Genomic DNA, 16,628 nt, shown 5'->3' with positions numbered 1-16,628 from the left:
TTCAGTAATGAGACTGGATTCCTGCTCTGCTGCTTATTTTTTACCATTCACTCCGTGCTTAAATTATCATAAACCAGAACCATGAACTCAGACAGCATCTTTCAGCCGCTCCTCAACCAGAAGGGCTGGGCTCGAGCTGCCTCCACAGGAAGCATCCTCTCTGCTTAAGTGTCCTTGAGCAACACCACGTCCCAGCAGACTTGTAAAAAACATCATGTCTCCCAGCTGCTTGTGAAGGTTTTCCATAGTGTTCCTGTCTCCTATAACCTTGTATCATCCGGAGCTTTTTCAGTAGCAGGAGTTTTACTCATCTGGATGATGTGGATTATACTTTACAGAAACTAAAAGCTGGTGTTAGTTCAACTCCACCCTTAATAGAAGCAGATTGTTTAGGTAAAGCTGGCTGATTTCCACTAACAAAGTAGAGTTGGAATTTGTCTCCCAGTGGCTCTAAAAGTGTATTTAGACTTGTCTTTATACTGGGTGCCATTCTCTTAAACTGTCCCGTAATTTAGCTGCACGTATGCATGCTGCTTTCAATTGCAATGCATAATAGCTTTTCTATTTTGTTTGTTATCTTGTCAGTAGGGTTTGGGTTTGGCCAGAGCATAAATAAGAACAAATAAAAAGGAAATGGGAAAGAACAAGGCACAAAGGGTGCAACAGAGGGAGAGATGGAGAGAGGAGGCAACGAGAGAGAGGTGAAACGATCATTGTGTTAGAATGTCAAGTTGCTGTGCGTGTGTATATATGTATATGTATGTGTGTGTGTGTGTGTGTGTGTGTGTGTGTGTGTGTGTGTGTGTGTGTGTGTGTGTGTGTGTGTGTGTGTGTGTGTGTGTGTGTGTGTGTGTAGAGGAGAGCAGCTGCAGAGGCCCTGGTTCCCGTCTCGCTGGCGCACACCTCTCCGTAGGGAGCGGGAAGGGCTCCAAGTGCCCCGAGCTCGGCTCTAAAACTGCCCCCAGAACCAAAAGACACACACACTCACATATGCATACATACATACATAGCCGACATTACACGCATGCCTGATGCACCTCGGGGCCTTGTCACTAGCTTGTTCTCTACCTTATTTCCTTCCCCTCCTCCCTTTTAGTATTCTTGGCTCAATGTATCATTTCAGTTCAATTCAGTTCAACAACTTTTATTGGCATGAACATTATGAAAACATTATTATAACAGCATCCAGGAAGAATAGGCTAAAGGGGCACAATTTAGCGTAACAATAGAGTAGTTTGCTGGATGAATTATACCTCTCTGTCTCTTCCATGCACACAGCCCAACTATCTGGAGCCAGAAAGGCCTTTTAGTGAGGCTAATTCATCTTCCCTCTTCCACAGCACTGCACCCCCACCACTACCCCACTCCCCCAAACCCTCAGAGGACCCTTCAAGAGCCCACTTGTCCTTCAGTGAGATGACACAGGATGAAGTCACTCCATTTGCCTTGGCACCAGCATGTTTGTTTCAGGCACTGTGGTGATGTGCCAAGAGCTATGTTCTCACAGCAGAGTGTTCTTGCCCATCGCTCTATGAGAGGGACAAGGCCATAAAAACTAAAGTATCCTCTGTGTAGCACAACAAATTACAGGACAGGACAGATCATGCCAAACTCAAGCCGGGCAGGAAGCTTTCTTTACTTTTTTCTTTTTGTCTGTCATTCCCAGGGGCCCGGTGCAATGCACAGTTAAACTATAGTGCTATTTTACTAGGCAGCTATACTGAACAGGTAAGATATGACTTGCAGTTGATGGCTGTTTACCTGAAATGATTTAAATCTTCCAGTATTTGATTGTGGTGCTTTTTAAAAGGTTTAGATCTGATGGCTAGTTCCAGTTTTTGGATCCAGTTCCATGCTGCGTTGGTAAAATCTCAGGCTTCGTGAAACTCTTAACACGCTTTTAATGAAATCATTCATTGTTTCTTCTTTTTATCTTCTTGTGCACAACTCCCAGGTAGATATTTAGATAAAAGACAAATATGAATATGTATTTAGGGTTAAAAAAATGGGTCTTATATATCAGGGGGGTTTTTTTGTGGAGAAGTTAGTGGCATGCCTCTAGTGATGGCAGTATGGTTCTGTTGGTGGGTCCACCACTTTGAAATATCTCAACAAATATCAGATGGATGGTCATTACATTTTGTACACCCATTCATCGAGCTCTGAGAATAGATTTTAATGACATTGATTATCTCCTTACCTTTTCTGTCACTCCACCATAAAGTTCACATTTGGGTTTTTTGTGAAAGGTCTCAACAACTATTGGGTGAACCAATGGATGATATACAGAGTGGCTTAAGATTACTTTTGGTGATCCTGTAATCTTTTCCCTAGCACCACCGGCAGTTCTGCACCCCCCCCCCCCCCCCTCCACATATCCTGTGCTATATCTCAACATCTACAATGTACAATGGACGGATCACCATTCCCCATGGTATGAATTGTAATCACCAGGGATATGTCTTAACATTGTATCTCGGGCCATCATTTGGTCTAAACCTGAATTTGTCTGTCATTTTTATGACCAGCAAAACTAATGACATTACCATATGCCTTAGCTGTATTTGTATTAAGTGCTAATTAGCATATGCTAGCATGCTAATCCTCTAAACTAACATGTAAACATGGTAAACATGAAGTGCATCAACATGTTAGCATTTAGCTCTAAACATCATGGTAACTGCTTACAATTAAACAGCTGCTAGCATAGACTCTGTCATTTTGTGAAATAGCCTATATTATTAAACTAATTTAGCTTCAGGGAAAACTGGCGGTGTTGCTACATCACACAGCAAAGACACATATTTAATAACAATAAACTTTATTTATAGAGCACTATTCAAAATCCAAGTGCTTCACAAGGCAGGAAAATACACAAATCATTACAATAATTAAGTTTTAAATAAAATGAAGAAATTAAAATTAAATTAAAACAATATGATGGGTGAAAACCATTTCAGTGTAGGAGAAATGCAAGAATAGACGAACCACATTTAAAGGAGATGAAAGCAACTCAAGGATCAATCAAACTCAAATAAAATCAGGAGAGGCTCTCAGATAAAAGTATGCTTTAAGAAGAGACTTAACAGAGGTTATAGATTACTGATATTTATTGAGTTAGCGTGAAAAAGGGGATGCTAACAGGTGCCCCGCTGTATTCAGATTGAGTTAAAGGTTATTGGACCCCAACCAATATAGATAGTCTATGAGATCTTGTTAAGTAATGCCAACATGCAACAAATACTGCATATTGCCCATTTTCTAACATCTGCTTTAATACTAGTAGGCCTCATTTACTGGAAACTGTGGTCTTGACATTGTTAGAGAAAGTGTTTTGCTACATTCAGCACTGAAGAAGTAAAAAAAAAAAAAAGTTTGAAATTGAACTTTTGAGACAGACTTGTGTAACAACAGAATGGGCTCCTGCATTGACACTTCTAGGAAGGGTAATAATAACTCTGAACCGTGTCCCATTTGTTGTGGTTGCATCTGGGGTGAATAAGAAACCAATAGCAACAAAAACAGAGAGTCAGCTGTAGAAATGGTGTTTTTGTGGCGGACCCTGTGTGGATATTCCTGCGGTCAGACGCTTGGTAACACAATGTATTGTTCGAAAAAAATAAACCAACACAAAAGCATTGGATAAGATCTGGACGCTTGATGGAAAACAGTCCCACACAAAACATGGGGAAACAAGCATGTGATGAACATCCTGTGAAGTCAAGTCGAACACCCTCCCCCCTCCAATCCCTCCCTGTACATTAAGCTCCTCTGTCCGCGATAAGGTCGGTCGATGCGGAGATCCTCGGAGAGCAGATGATGACTGAGATGGAGGGAAAGTCCTTTTTGAAGTGGCTCGGAAGTCAAGGAGAAGTTTTCTAGACCGGCTTTCGTCTGCATTCCAGCTGCTGACTGTGGTGACACTTCAGCGACACTTTAGCCTCAGTATTTCAAGTATGTCTGGAGATTATATTAACAGGAGGACAAGGGAGGAGAGTGTTGTTTTTTTTTCTTTCTTCTCCCCTGTTCTCCTGTCTCCTCTACCACCGCTCCCTCCCTCTCACCCTAAAGTCCTCTCCACCACTCCCTCCCTCTCACCCTAACGCCCTTTCCATCCTTCTTTCTCACAGCTTGTTCCCTTTATTTCCTCCCTCTCACATCTCCAGCTCTATCTCAATGTTTCTGACTGCCAAAAGTTTTCTGACAGCAGGATGTGATCTCACACCTCCTCCAACGTTTTCAACCACACAAAAAAATGTCATGATTTTTTTCCTCCCCGAGGCCATCTTGTCCTCCCCACCCTCAGAGGCCTGCAGAGGCCCCCGGAGAAATTTGACACACGGATGCGATCTTTCAAGTTTTATCACAGTTTTTCTTTTTCCAGAGAAATGTCAGGCCCATATCTCTGTTAGATTCTCACTGTCTGGCATTATTATGTGCTCAGGTATTCAGACAGTTGTTGCTGTTGCCTTAAAATTCTTGAAGTGTTATTACGATTCAAATCCTTATTAATATTTTAATATGTTTTCCTCCTCTGTCCTGGGCTTAATAGTGCGTTCATCCTGGCAAGGGTGCGCTCATAAAAGGGGGAAAGAAACCAGAAAAAAAAATCAAAATTATTTACATTCTATGCATTTATATTCACTTACCAAATAACACATTATATATACAGCTGATATTTATGGTTAATTCATTTGTTATGTGGATGGACAGAAAATCCATTGGAAAACATTTCGACAGTTGATTTAATTGTTAGAGTCAAACAAAAAAGCCGGCAAGTCTCAGGTTCCAGCTCTTAAAAATGTACCGCTTTATACTTTGATGTGTGATTTGAAATGAAATATCTTTGGGTTGTAGACCAGTGGTCCCATAAAACAAGCATTTTGAAGAGTTTACATAGGGGTCTGGTAAACTGTGACAGGTATTTGGAGTATTTTGTGATGTTTTATAGACTAGAAGATTGATTTTATTAAGTCCAAATATCATGTTTTAACAGTTAATAGAATAATTATGAGTTGCAGCCTTAAATATAATGGCACTGATCATTGAGCTATTAATAAGTTTAAGAAAAAAAGATAGAAATGCTGGATACATTTCTGTGCTAAACTTTCATTAATAGACACTTTAGACTAACAAAAGGCCGTTTTTAGGGAGTTTTCAGAGCTTCCTGCATGGTTGCAATGAGCTCAGCAATGTGATGGTTAGGACAGCCCTAATATGGCCTGACAGGCAAAAATTAGGGTAAAAAAAAGTACCAAATCACACAATACTGTTCAGAAAGCTCAAGAAATGTTTGGAAATCACTTAGACTTCAACTGTAAAACTGTAGAAGTGAAAAGTGTACATCTTGCTGCAAAAATAAATGATTTTTCATGTAGGAAATACACATATGTAGGTCTAAACACACACACACACTCCCTCCCACACACACACACACACACACTGTTTGACGAGTGGGGACAGTGGATGGGGGTTGCTTAGTGTTTGGGCAGTTCCTCAAAGGCTGTTCTCCTCCTGATGAGCAAACGCTAACTTTGGTCCCCCTCAAAGAAGAAACTCTTTTCCATTAATTCACACACACAAACATCTGTCCACCAAATTCCTCCTAAACAGCCCTTTTGTGTGAACTGTCTCTCTCTTCTCTGTATCATGTCTGTCCATCTGCCCGTCAACCTTCTTTCTCCTTCTTCTTCTTGCTTTATCCCTCTCTTCTGCTTTCTGCTAAACTTCCCCCGTCGCCCTGTTTGTGTCAAAGCAAAGATCAAACCAAGAGTCTGTTCAAACAAATTTAAATCTCTTGTCCTCCTCCAACATCTTTCCCCCCCACATTCTGCTTTCTTCTTCTGCTGCTGCTGCTTCATCCCTTTCTACTTGATAAGGACCTTGCTTTTTCCATGCCACCACTCTCCTCTCTTTATTTTGTCCTCTCTCTTGGCCCAGTACTCCTCCCCTCCCCACTACCCTCCCTCCTGAAAGACAACAGAAAGAGTAGTTTTGATTCAACTGTGTCTTTTCCCAGACTAGGAAGTTGCTCGGGCACTTGGGGGGGAAAAAAGGGATGAGTGGGAAGAAAGAAAGGGGTGATGTGTGTTGAGGGAACGACAAAGAATTAGGGTCTTCAGAGCAGGCCTACTAACACCACACGATGTGAAATCCTCAGGAAAATCAGCCTCAATTGGACGGCTGAGCCAAAAGTGTGCATATTTTAACGTGTTTAAGCACCAGTGATGAAACATACCTCTGTTTCTAATTTATAAAAAACATTGTCTTGTTCCTCCGCCAGATAAGAGCAGCTGGCCAGTATAGATTCTTGCAAATCAAAAACTTGATAGTACTCTTTTAGTTTGGTTAATGAGAGAGAGGTCTGTAACTTTCTCACCTACTTTAATGCCATGAGTCATAAGAGAAATCTCTTGGTTTTAGTTTAATGATCATGGCAGATAATCTTGCATTGATCTAAAAGGCCAATTTAACACAGAATCTGCTCTCATCTATTCTTAAAACTCAAGTACTACTCTGTGAGAGGTGGTGATCCACTTTCCGTGACTTTTCCTCCTCAGCCACAGTCTGTGTAAAATGCTCTTTTTTAAAAATATGCAGCATGTATAACACCAGAGACTCTGTGTAGTTTCTGTGTAGTTTCATTCAAACATACATGCACATTCTTTTCATCAGATGTATGAATCCCAGTTATTGAGAAACTGGGTACACGTGCACGAGCCTCATTCCCACTCCCGTAATTATCCATTAATGAATGAGAACCCACCCATAGCCAGCTGTTTTGATATCAACACGCAATCTGCTCCACCAGTCTGTACATGTGTCAATGAAACAAAGAAAAGAGAGATAGATAGATAGACGTGCAGTTTCACATATTGTGTTGCACTAGCGAGGTTCTCCATCAGCACCCAAACAGCTCTGCCATGCAACTCTTTATAGCCTTCATATCATTAATTTAACACATTGATCTGTAAACCGCTGTCGACAGTCAATGCTCTGAAATGTAATCAATCATTCTAATTTTACATTCTGTTATAATAAATACCAGTTTATGTGCAGGAAATGGCATATGTTTCTTTTTTGGCTTGCGATGCCTTAAAACAAACCGGCTGTATGTCTATTTAAGATCCATCATCACCAATAAGGAACAATTTCTTCCCAGATTGGATTTATTGGAGTCATTTTTAGAAGCTTGAAAAGATAAAGTTTGTCAGAAATTCGCAAAAGTCAGACAAAAAGTGGAAACTAAAACAGCAGCAGTGAAGTGGAGCACTCATCCTCATCCTGCTTTCTTCTCCTGACCCCTCAGAGATCAGGTTCTGACCTCCTTACCGGGACCTTCTCCTGTAGGGTAATTGAAAATAAAAACACTTGAGTACTGAGTTACACTAATTATTTACTGTTGGAAACATAAACCACATCTGTGCATGTCTTCAATTAATTGTGCAGTCCTTTGTATGTTACTGCTGGATACACTCTCGGTGCTCTCTTAGCAAAAAAATGTGGAAGCTAATTACTTACACAACAGTTATTCTTTTAAGTTAGCTGCGGTCACAATAAGATGTTTGTGGTTTTACTGGTGGAAACGAAGGAGTTCAATCTCAGGTTATTGGATAGCTTTCTTCTTTTCTTTCCTCTTTTATCAGCTTGGTTAGCTACACTTTTTTTTTTTTGTGGTTCAACGCTCTTTAGCTGAGCAGATTTGTCGGGGGTCAACGCTGAGTGACGGCTTTTGGCATTGGTGTCGGTTATTTCGCTGTAACAAAGAAATGAATGAAATCATAGCACATTAAATTGAATTTCATCATTTTTTTGCAAATCACCCCAGTATCCCCTGCCTTTTGGCTTTTGCACCTGCCAGCCAATATGAGTGAACATGTGCATGTGAGGTCATTCACATCTTTGAGCTGCCAGTCAACACCTCGGAGAAGAATGTTGACCAGAAGTGCAGCTAAACCTCTCTGCCAATCGCTTAAAGTTCGAGCCAACCGCTTTAACTTTTTTTTTTTCTTCTTCTTCTTCTTTCTCACTCTTGTGTCTGTCGTTTTCTTTTTATCTGTGTGTTGTGTATGAAAAGAAAATGATAAGAAACAGATTGACAGGTCATCTGGATACAGCATGTCAGCGCACAAACCACAACAACAAACGTGGCTGGTCCGCACCTGCACCACAAAAACTGCAGAGAGGATAATATGAGACATAATTCAGTGCATATGGTCTTTGCTTGTTGTTGTCTAATGTCAACCCACAAACAACATCGTTATATGTCACTTCAATGATATGAAACTCTTGTGCTTGTTTCATCACAGCCGATTACTGTGATCACAGCTGTATTGTAAAGCCAATCGCTATTTCAGATTTTTTTTTTTTTCTTCTTTCCCTCCAAATAAAATTGCAGCAATCAGTGGATGTTTTCGTGGGCTTAAACAAGCAAAATTAGAGCTGTTGAGCAATTTCAAACTGACTTAACATTCCTTTCCTCAGAGGGAACAGAGAAGGTCGGAAATCAAAATGCAAGTTGGCTGATTTTTTTTTTTTTTTTTAGCTCTTGGATTCACAAAAACACACAAATACAAACAGCTGACATGTTAAAGTGGGAACATACATAGTAATGCTTACAACACTTAACACTAATAGTCCAATATAGTGCATAAAACATGTAAAATGCACAGTAGAATACTAATAGATAGAATTTAAAAACCAAACTCTGCAAAATGAATACATGACATACCAAACTTCAAATATATGCTTCAAAATAAAAGAGAAAATCTTTTATAACATGAGCACAGTGTTTTCTTACAGACTCCTGAATTGACTTTGACTCAAAGTTTCCATTGTTACTGATGCTAATGCTGATTTTAAAGAGGTACTTCAAACTATTTAGTTCTGCACCTTCATAAAGTTTGGGGACTTGCGAGAAATAGTCCAAAAACAGTGAATAAACATGCTCTGCTCAGTATATTGCACAATTATTAATAGAGTGAATATAAAAAGCAAACTCTGTGAACTCTTACTAGTTTCCTGAATTGACTTCGACTCAAAGTTTTCATTGTTATTAAATGCTGATTTTTAAAGGGGTGCTTCGGGCAATTTAGAGGGATTTGCAAGAGATACAGTTGCAACCAGTACAATTGTTCATGAGAACTTCCCTTCCTGTTGAACTCTCTGTCCTCCATTCGTAACATAGACTCAAGCCCAACCCGACCGAACCCCAATGACATCATCATGGTACTTCTCTCATAAAGTTCCTCCAGAGCCCAAAAAAAAATATTATACAAATATTTTTACAGGCTGAGTAAAACCAACTACGACAAGCAAAGTTACGTTCATGTGTAAAATTGGTGGAGTGTCCCTTTTTTTTTTAAGGGAAATATAGCATTTACCCCCCACACACATGTGTAAGGTAATAAATCAATATAGGAACGCTTGAAATTTGACAAGATGTTATAACAACAGGCTGCTAAACCAGTAAAAGCCAACATCTTTATCTGGAGTACCAGACTTTATACAGTACAGTACAGTGTATGTACTAAACCTAGAGATAGGCTCAGAGTAGCTGCTTTACTTGGAAGCGTTTCAAAGGGAATGTACAGTAGTTTCACAAAGAATAGTCAATCGCTATCTCCTTAAAACAAGCAAGTGCACATGTGCGAGACGTAGACTATCTCTTGGGTGCTACATCAAAACATTCCTTAAGCGTTTGCTGGAGATTCGGTTGTTTAGATTTTGAAGGGTTGAACAGAAGAGAGGACGAAAAGTGAATCAAATCATTTTTTTAAGTCTTGCTAAATTTGGGTTACGCATTTCAGCTTTTCCTCAGCAGCACCCTTGGGGTCCTCCTCAGCAGACGTCAGGGAAGGGGGCTGCTAATCGGGTGGGAGATGTCCGTTCTCACTGCGGAGGTGTCGAAGGGATAGAGTTTCCTTTGGTTTCCGAATCTCAGACCTACAGAAGCCAGAGAGCAATGTGAGCAATGCTGCCTTGGGAGCGCCTGTATGTTTTTTTTTTTGGGGGGGGGGGGGTCTGTCTCCTCAATCTCAATCCCATCTCTCTCTCTAATTCTGTGGATCACTTAAAGTCACATTTTTATTTGTCTCTTTATCTATTCATTTATCTACCTACACAGCCTGGATTCCACCGTTTATCATGTGCTCTCATTGTCACTTTCTCTCATCATCTCCCCCCTTTTTTTAAACCCCCCCCCCCGTCTCGTGCATGCGTATCGCATGTAGAGGGGTAGCTGCAATGCTCCGAGGGCTTCTAGGGTTACCTGCTGCCTTCCTGCGTATATATACATCCCAGCATGTTACGATCCAGCTATTAGATCACTGTTAACGTGCTTTCGATTCACATTCACACACTACGAGTTAAAATCAATTTCAATTCAAAAGCCGTTTGTATTGAGAGAGGTTTTTTTTTTCTCCCCATCACTGTTTTCTTCTTCTTTTTTTCCTCTTATTTTCTTTAAAATGCAGCTGTTTGAGGTTTTATGCCGTTCTCTCTATGTCGAGCATAGAAAGAAAACAACAATTTGCTGTTTTTGGTTTTGCTTGTCTGCTCCACATTTGCTCCACTTTACAACAAATCCACAATGAAAGGGGGAATGATAGTTATTCTAACCCCAAAGAATTTGGAATTAGCTTCGGAAAAATGATTCAAATGCCAGTTAAACATTATTTTTGACGTTATTTAAGCTTAGAAATGTCTTCTCATCTTCTATGCTCATCTTCTACCTTCTTTAACCACCCACCCCACCCCACCTCTCTCCCCTCCCTTTCCCGTTTTTGTTGTCCGCTAAACCTGTCACTTTGATGAGTTGTGTGCAATCATCCCAGGGGCCGTTAGGCTTTCACCAGGGCCTCTGTCCTTCCTGGTACAGTGAAGCGGTCTTTGATGTGGTTGCTTCTTTAGCTCCATGCATGCAGGCAAGACGTCAGACCCTGGATGGCTGAACCCGAACCCGGTTCCTCTGCTTGCATTTTTAACACTACCTATTAACTTCAATGTTGATCCTGGTGGAGATAAGAAGCAAGTACAGCGGTGTGTTTTTTAAAACGAGCCATGACGTCATTGTCCTGAATTGACCGGCTGTAGGATGCCGATGGACTGCGTAAAAAACCTCACTGCTCCTGCTGAACCCACAGAGAACATGTTATGGAGCGTGTTTGGGACCTGAAAACAACAGTAAAAAAGTTGTTTGTTAAAGCCTGTGGTGTGCTGGATTGTGTTGGGTTTTTTTTTATAACCCAAATCACAGTCAAAATGAGAGCTTAAACCTTTACTTTTTGTTCGGGCACTACTACAACAACACTGTACACAACTTATTAGTACCAGGTTATTATTATTAGAGACAACTACAAAGCACTAAATGGCTTAGGCTTCTACCGGCCTCGGGGCCTGCTGTTGAACGAGCTGCCTCCCTACTGCAGATGATTACAGCTTTGCTATATGAACTATGTCCTAATCTGGGTGGACAGCTGAAATTAAAGCCAGGTACGAGCCCTTCTGCCTTCCCAGCATTCCCAGCGATAAACCTCTCCTCCCCCGTTGAGAAGAATCAGTTGTTTTTGCAAAGGGAGGGAAAAAAAACTGATTTTCTAGAAGAAAATAGTCGTCTCCAGTCCAGGAAGATGAGGTATTTCTTTCAGCGAATCAAGGCACCGCTGATGAAAATGAAAGAGAGCGAGATGTCATACACTGATTAATTTTAATGTGATTCTGCTCGTCCTGAATAAATGCCGGCATTGTGTGTGGTTGTTTTTCCCCCCTGCCTATACACAATGCCATAATTGTTTTATGAAATGAAAAAAAAGCAGTATTTTTTTCCATGTAATCTGCACATCTGAAGATATGAATGGAAATAGGACATAAAATGAATACCACACTTTTTTTTTGACCACATTTATTACATCACATGACCCTGTGTGGTGGGTTAAAATGTCAAATATTGGCTTTGCTCTTCAAATACTTTACATTAGAGAACAGAAAAATAGGTTAACATGATTTTATTCCTTAGTCCTTATCTTGTGTTATATGTTATCTGTGTTATTAAAACGGCATCACAGTTTTGTTCCATCTTCCTGTGTAGAGTCGGGACAACGGAAGCAGCTGTTTAATCTAAAATGAGAATATTAACATGAGGGTGTATTGACTCGGACAACCCCCCCCCCCCCCCCCTCCTCCTCCCCTACTGAGGTTTGAATGAAACCACAGTAACCCAGGGCTTTTGTTGGCCTTGGGCGGGGAGGTACAGAAGAAAGACTTTTTTTTTATTTTAAAGTAGTTATTAAAACTAAACCCAGAAGAGCAGCCAACACATTTGAACAGTAATCTATAATTTAAGTAAAACTGATGTGTTGAGAACGGAGCGGGGCCCTATCAAGGAATTATGTGGTCAGATTTCAGATAATTAAAGGCTGTTCACTGTCTCTGCATGAAGGGTTGTTTAAAGCCTCCTTTGGTTATTCTTTTATAATACTTACCACCGTGTAATCGTAGTTAAAGTCTATTATTGTTTAACATTCCTACTGTAGTTTCCAGGTAACTGTCTCATAACTATTATGAGATAACTCAGATTATCACTCATTGGAGTTTGTAAAGAGCAAACAGGTTTTGGTTAAAACCCCTAAATTATACAGGTAAACTTGTTGTATTAACCTTAATTTATAACTTACGTTTCAACTTTTTAATGTAAGTGAGGCTTTAGTGATCTCAAATGCAAAACTTACAATAGAACTGTACAAGAATGAAACATTTGATAACAATATAATCCCATTTTTCTTTCACTGATATGGATTTCTCTGATTTTGGTCAATTTTTTTACTGCTGTTCTGCTGATTAATGTTTCAGTCGTCTGGAAGTGCAACAAGTGGTACCATTTACCATTGACCCGTCCCTCCAAAATGAATTGGCTAGTGACCAGGTTAAAAACCCAGGAGTAACCATAAATGGCAAACACTAAGCTTTAAGGATCATATCACTTTCAATTTATTTATTTTGTTTTGTTTGATGCTTGGTAGATTTTGCTCAGTTATAATGACCCCTATTTACTCCCATAGGCTAGTAGTAGGCTACAGCCTGTTAACATGTTAGCAGGTGAAATATAGCCTATAAAATGAACTTCCAGTGAAAAATGTATAAAGAAAATGTATATTTTTTGTGTCCCTACTTGTAAATTTGCTCATGTTAGTCAACATGCGTTAAAGTCGGATTTCAAAAGTATCAAACTTAAGCGTCATGGCATATTTTCAAGTGAAACATGATAGACAGGTGGGACCTAATGTAAATGTTGTACCCTGTAGGGCCTGACCGAAAATGGATATGTCGATATGTCACCTTATATCTTATATATCACCCCTATACCCCTTTCTAATGTTGTTACCAAACACTTGTGAAAAAGTAACTGCGGCTGTGATACTAGTTTAAGAATAAACTTAATTTTTATAAAATGACTTCACTGAAAGGAAAAAGGTGCGGCCTAGGCACATACTGGACAAAACACGATACCGATATATCTGTAATAGGCTAATATCTGAATGGCTAAATACTTGGCTATTGTTCAGTAATTTAATAAAAAGAAAGAAAGGTGGAGACATAAAGTTAGCAGGAATATGATGTGAATGTTTGTGCTGCTAGAAGTTGAAGCTTGATTGAAGGGTGGATGTCTTTTTAGCAGAAACCTTGACTCTTTTTTTGCATATATTATTGTGTGATGTGATTTACCAGTCAAATTTAATTTTAACTTTAATTAGACTAAATAAGCTTAACACTCTGGTAGATAGCTATCTTTGGGCATCTTTGTGTAACTCTGTGCTGATAGCTAGCTAGGTGGCAGTGAGTGGGTTAAAGCAGACAGTGTAGCAGGTTTGTGCTGCTAAAAGTTGAAGATTGATTGAAGGGTGGATGTCTTTTTAGCAGAAACTTTGACTTTTAATTAACCTTACTTGTTCCTCCTTTTATACGAAGTTTTATGTTTGGGTTTTTTGTTGTTGTTGCATATATTAAATATGTGATGTGATTTATTAATTCCGACTTAATAGACTATCTAACACTTTGGTTTCTAGCTAGCTTATCTTTGGGCATCTTTTGTGCTAACTCTGCGCTGATACCTTGGTGGCAGTGAGCGGGTTAAAGCAGACAGTGTGACCGTCCTATCAGTGCTCTGTGGTGGAGTCCCAGCCCACCTCCCTCTTGCCTCCTGCTTCCAGCCTCCAGCCTCCTGCCTCCATACACACACAGAGAGCTGAGAGAGAAAGAGAGCTGGGGCTTGTATATGTGTGTGAGAGAGTGTGTGTGTGTGAGAGAGAGAGTGTGTATATGTATATGTGTGGCTGTTTGTCATTCTGGCAGGACACACTCCCATGAGAAACAGCGCGCTCTCTTTACGACTTGTTGCTGCCCTTTTTTTCCGGAGTGTATTGTTTGTTTTACCGTAAAAAAAAAAAAAAAAAAAAAGGGAGGCTTGCGGATATTTTCTTTAACAAAAAAAAAACCCCGAGGAGTTTCTTTTTGTTGTTGCTCGGTGGTTACACGAAGCGCCGCGTGTTTGCAGATCCTCACCGGCGATAACGCGTAAAACACGGTAGGTTGGATACCATCAACACTGACTTACTACTACTACTACTACTCCTACTAATACTCTTATGTTTGTCGTTTTTGTGCAACTTCTCCGTGAGCTGAAAAAAACGAGGAAGTCGGTAATTTAGAGTCTTTGTATGTTTGCGTTAATGTGCTCAGAAGTACTTGAGAAAAATCAAGATTTGGTGGTGGTGGTGGTGGTGGTGGTGGAGTTGTGCGCTGTTTTTTGGGTCCATGCGTCTCTCTCTCTCTCTCTCTCTCTCTCTCTCTCTGTGTTGCTGAGCTTCAGTGAGTTTGCTGGAAACAGAAACAGACGGATGTCAAAATTACTTCCAGGCTCTTTTTTTTTCTCCCCCCACCCCCCACCACCCCATCACCACTTTCTCATGTTCTTACACTGAAACTAAGCAGATTTATAATTGTTAACTAGTAGATCAGGCTATACAACGATATAAATATAGACTATTGTGGCTCCAATGCAGTCATTGAACCTGCTGACTCTTCAGTAAAGATGAGCCTGTTAATTTAACTATCAGCCTATCAGCCTGTCATCCATGTCCTCTACAATAACCCAGTCCTAATATAGCTTTGACAGTTACTATGATGCACATAATACTATCATCTAGATTTATGTCAGCACTTTAAAAAGAGGCAGTCAAGCTAAATTTAAGTGATCTTTCCATCCTCAAAGCTGCATCTTCTGAATCTGATTAAAGCATAAATTCCTCATCTGTTGTCTTAATTTGGACACAGATATATAAATATTGAGCGAGGAAAGATTTGACTTTTGCTTGGATATGTTTCTACATATACTGAGTAGACATGTAAGCTGCTTTTTAAGTAGTGAATCAGTCTCATATGTTTTTAAGACAAGTGTAGGGTGAAAGAAGAAGACATTTGTTAACCACCTTTTTTCCAAGATTTAAACGTCATCCTAATGATTGTGTCGACCGTTTGGGTTGAAGGAATGACACAAGCGGCAGGTCGTTCACCTAATTTACCTTGAGACTCTGCGCTGTATAGCCTTGAGCCAGCACTGCCAAATTGGTCTGTTAAACAATCCAGCTGTGTTAAAAAGCAGCCCTGAGGGGGTCAAATATGTCTAAAATCTCTCCTGACAACCAGAAACATGTCAAAAGAGAGTGTGTGTGTGTGTGTGTGTGTGTGTTGAGAAGCCACGTCGAGCATGTGTGTACCCAACCGGGGGACAACCCACTCACCCCCTGCCTGGTGGTGTTGTTGATATTGTTATTATTATTATTAGAAGCAATGTGGCTATTAACCATCTCATGACTGATTCCTGGTAATTACTACCTATTAGCTTTAATTAAAGGGATGCAGGAGGCTTTGCCTTGTTTTGCGTAGCTGCCTGTCGCCCAAGGTCTCTCTATCTCTCTCACACCCCATAATCATAAACTTCACATGAAAGACGACAGAAGAAGCGCTTCGTCATCACCTGCTTTATCCCTAATTGCTCGCCCTGGGAGTCATTATTGGTTTTTTTGGTCGACTTTCTTGGTTATTCAAAGGTTGAATGCTCTAACCAATTTTTCTAACCAAGGGCTTGTGTGGTTTTTTTGGGAGGAGTGACTGTAGCCTCATCACTACTGGCACATATAAGCCTTTAACACTGTAGAGTTTATACATGAAATTAGTGGAAATTACACTTCATACATTTGGAAGTCTAGACAGAGTTTAACCTGTTTTTAGGATTTAAGGTCACTTCACTTATTTTTCTTTTAAAAATTCAACAGTACTGTTAGTTAAATGAAGATTCAGAGTTTTTACCCGTTACAAATGTCAGGTTGAGTTTAACCTTCATTAAGTCTGAAAAACTTTTAGAAAGAGTGGAAGGGGGAAAAAAGTCAGGTTTAAAACTTTTAAACCTGACTTTTTTCCCCCTTCCACTCTTTCTAAAAGTTTTTCAGACTTAATGAAGGTTAACTTATGCCTGATTAAAGCACAGCAACCAATGTAAAACACTTCAGCCAAAACAGAGGATGAGATAAAGAAATGACTAAATCCACTACTTTCTCTTACAGCTAATTACT

At 40.0% G+C, this 16,628-nt stretch overlaps 1 protein-coding gene across 4 annotated transcripts in view; it reads left to right on the top strand.

Annotated features, from left to right (window-relative positions):
* The window catches only part of disp1 (dispatched homolog 1 (Drosophila)), a 93,410-nt gene that overhangs the window by 43,927 nt on the left and 32,855 nt on the right, over positions 1-16,628 (top strand). Inside the window, exon 1 of one of the 4 annotated variants that reach the window (XM_053336845.1) lies at positions 9,944-9,966. The exons of 2 other annotated variants lie outside the window; for them this stretch is intronic. The gene's annotated coding sequence lies outside the window, so the exon portion shown is untranslated. Of the gene's footprint in view, positions 1-9,943; positions 9,967-14,478; positions 14,582-16,628 lie in introns of those variants that run through there. One more of the 4 variants, XM_053336844.1, reaches the window with a different exon arrangement.

The sequence above is a fragment of the Scomber japonicus genome, chromosome 17, assembly GCF_027409825.1.
Source record: "Scomber japonicus isolate fScoJap1 chromosome 17, fScoJap1.pri, whole genome shotgun sequence".
NCBI classification, from domain to species: domain Eukaryota; kingdom Metazoa; phylum Chordata; class Actinopteri; order Scombriformes; family Scombridae; genus Scomber; species Scomber japonicus.
The sequence above is the reverse complement of the archived record's forward strand: the minus strand, read 5'-3'. Positions and strand labels throughout refer to the sequence as shown.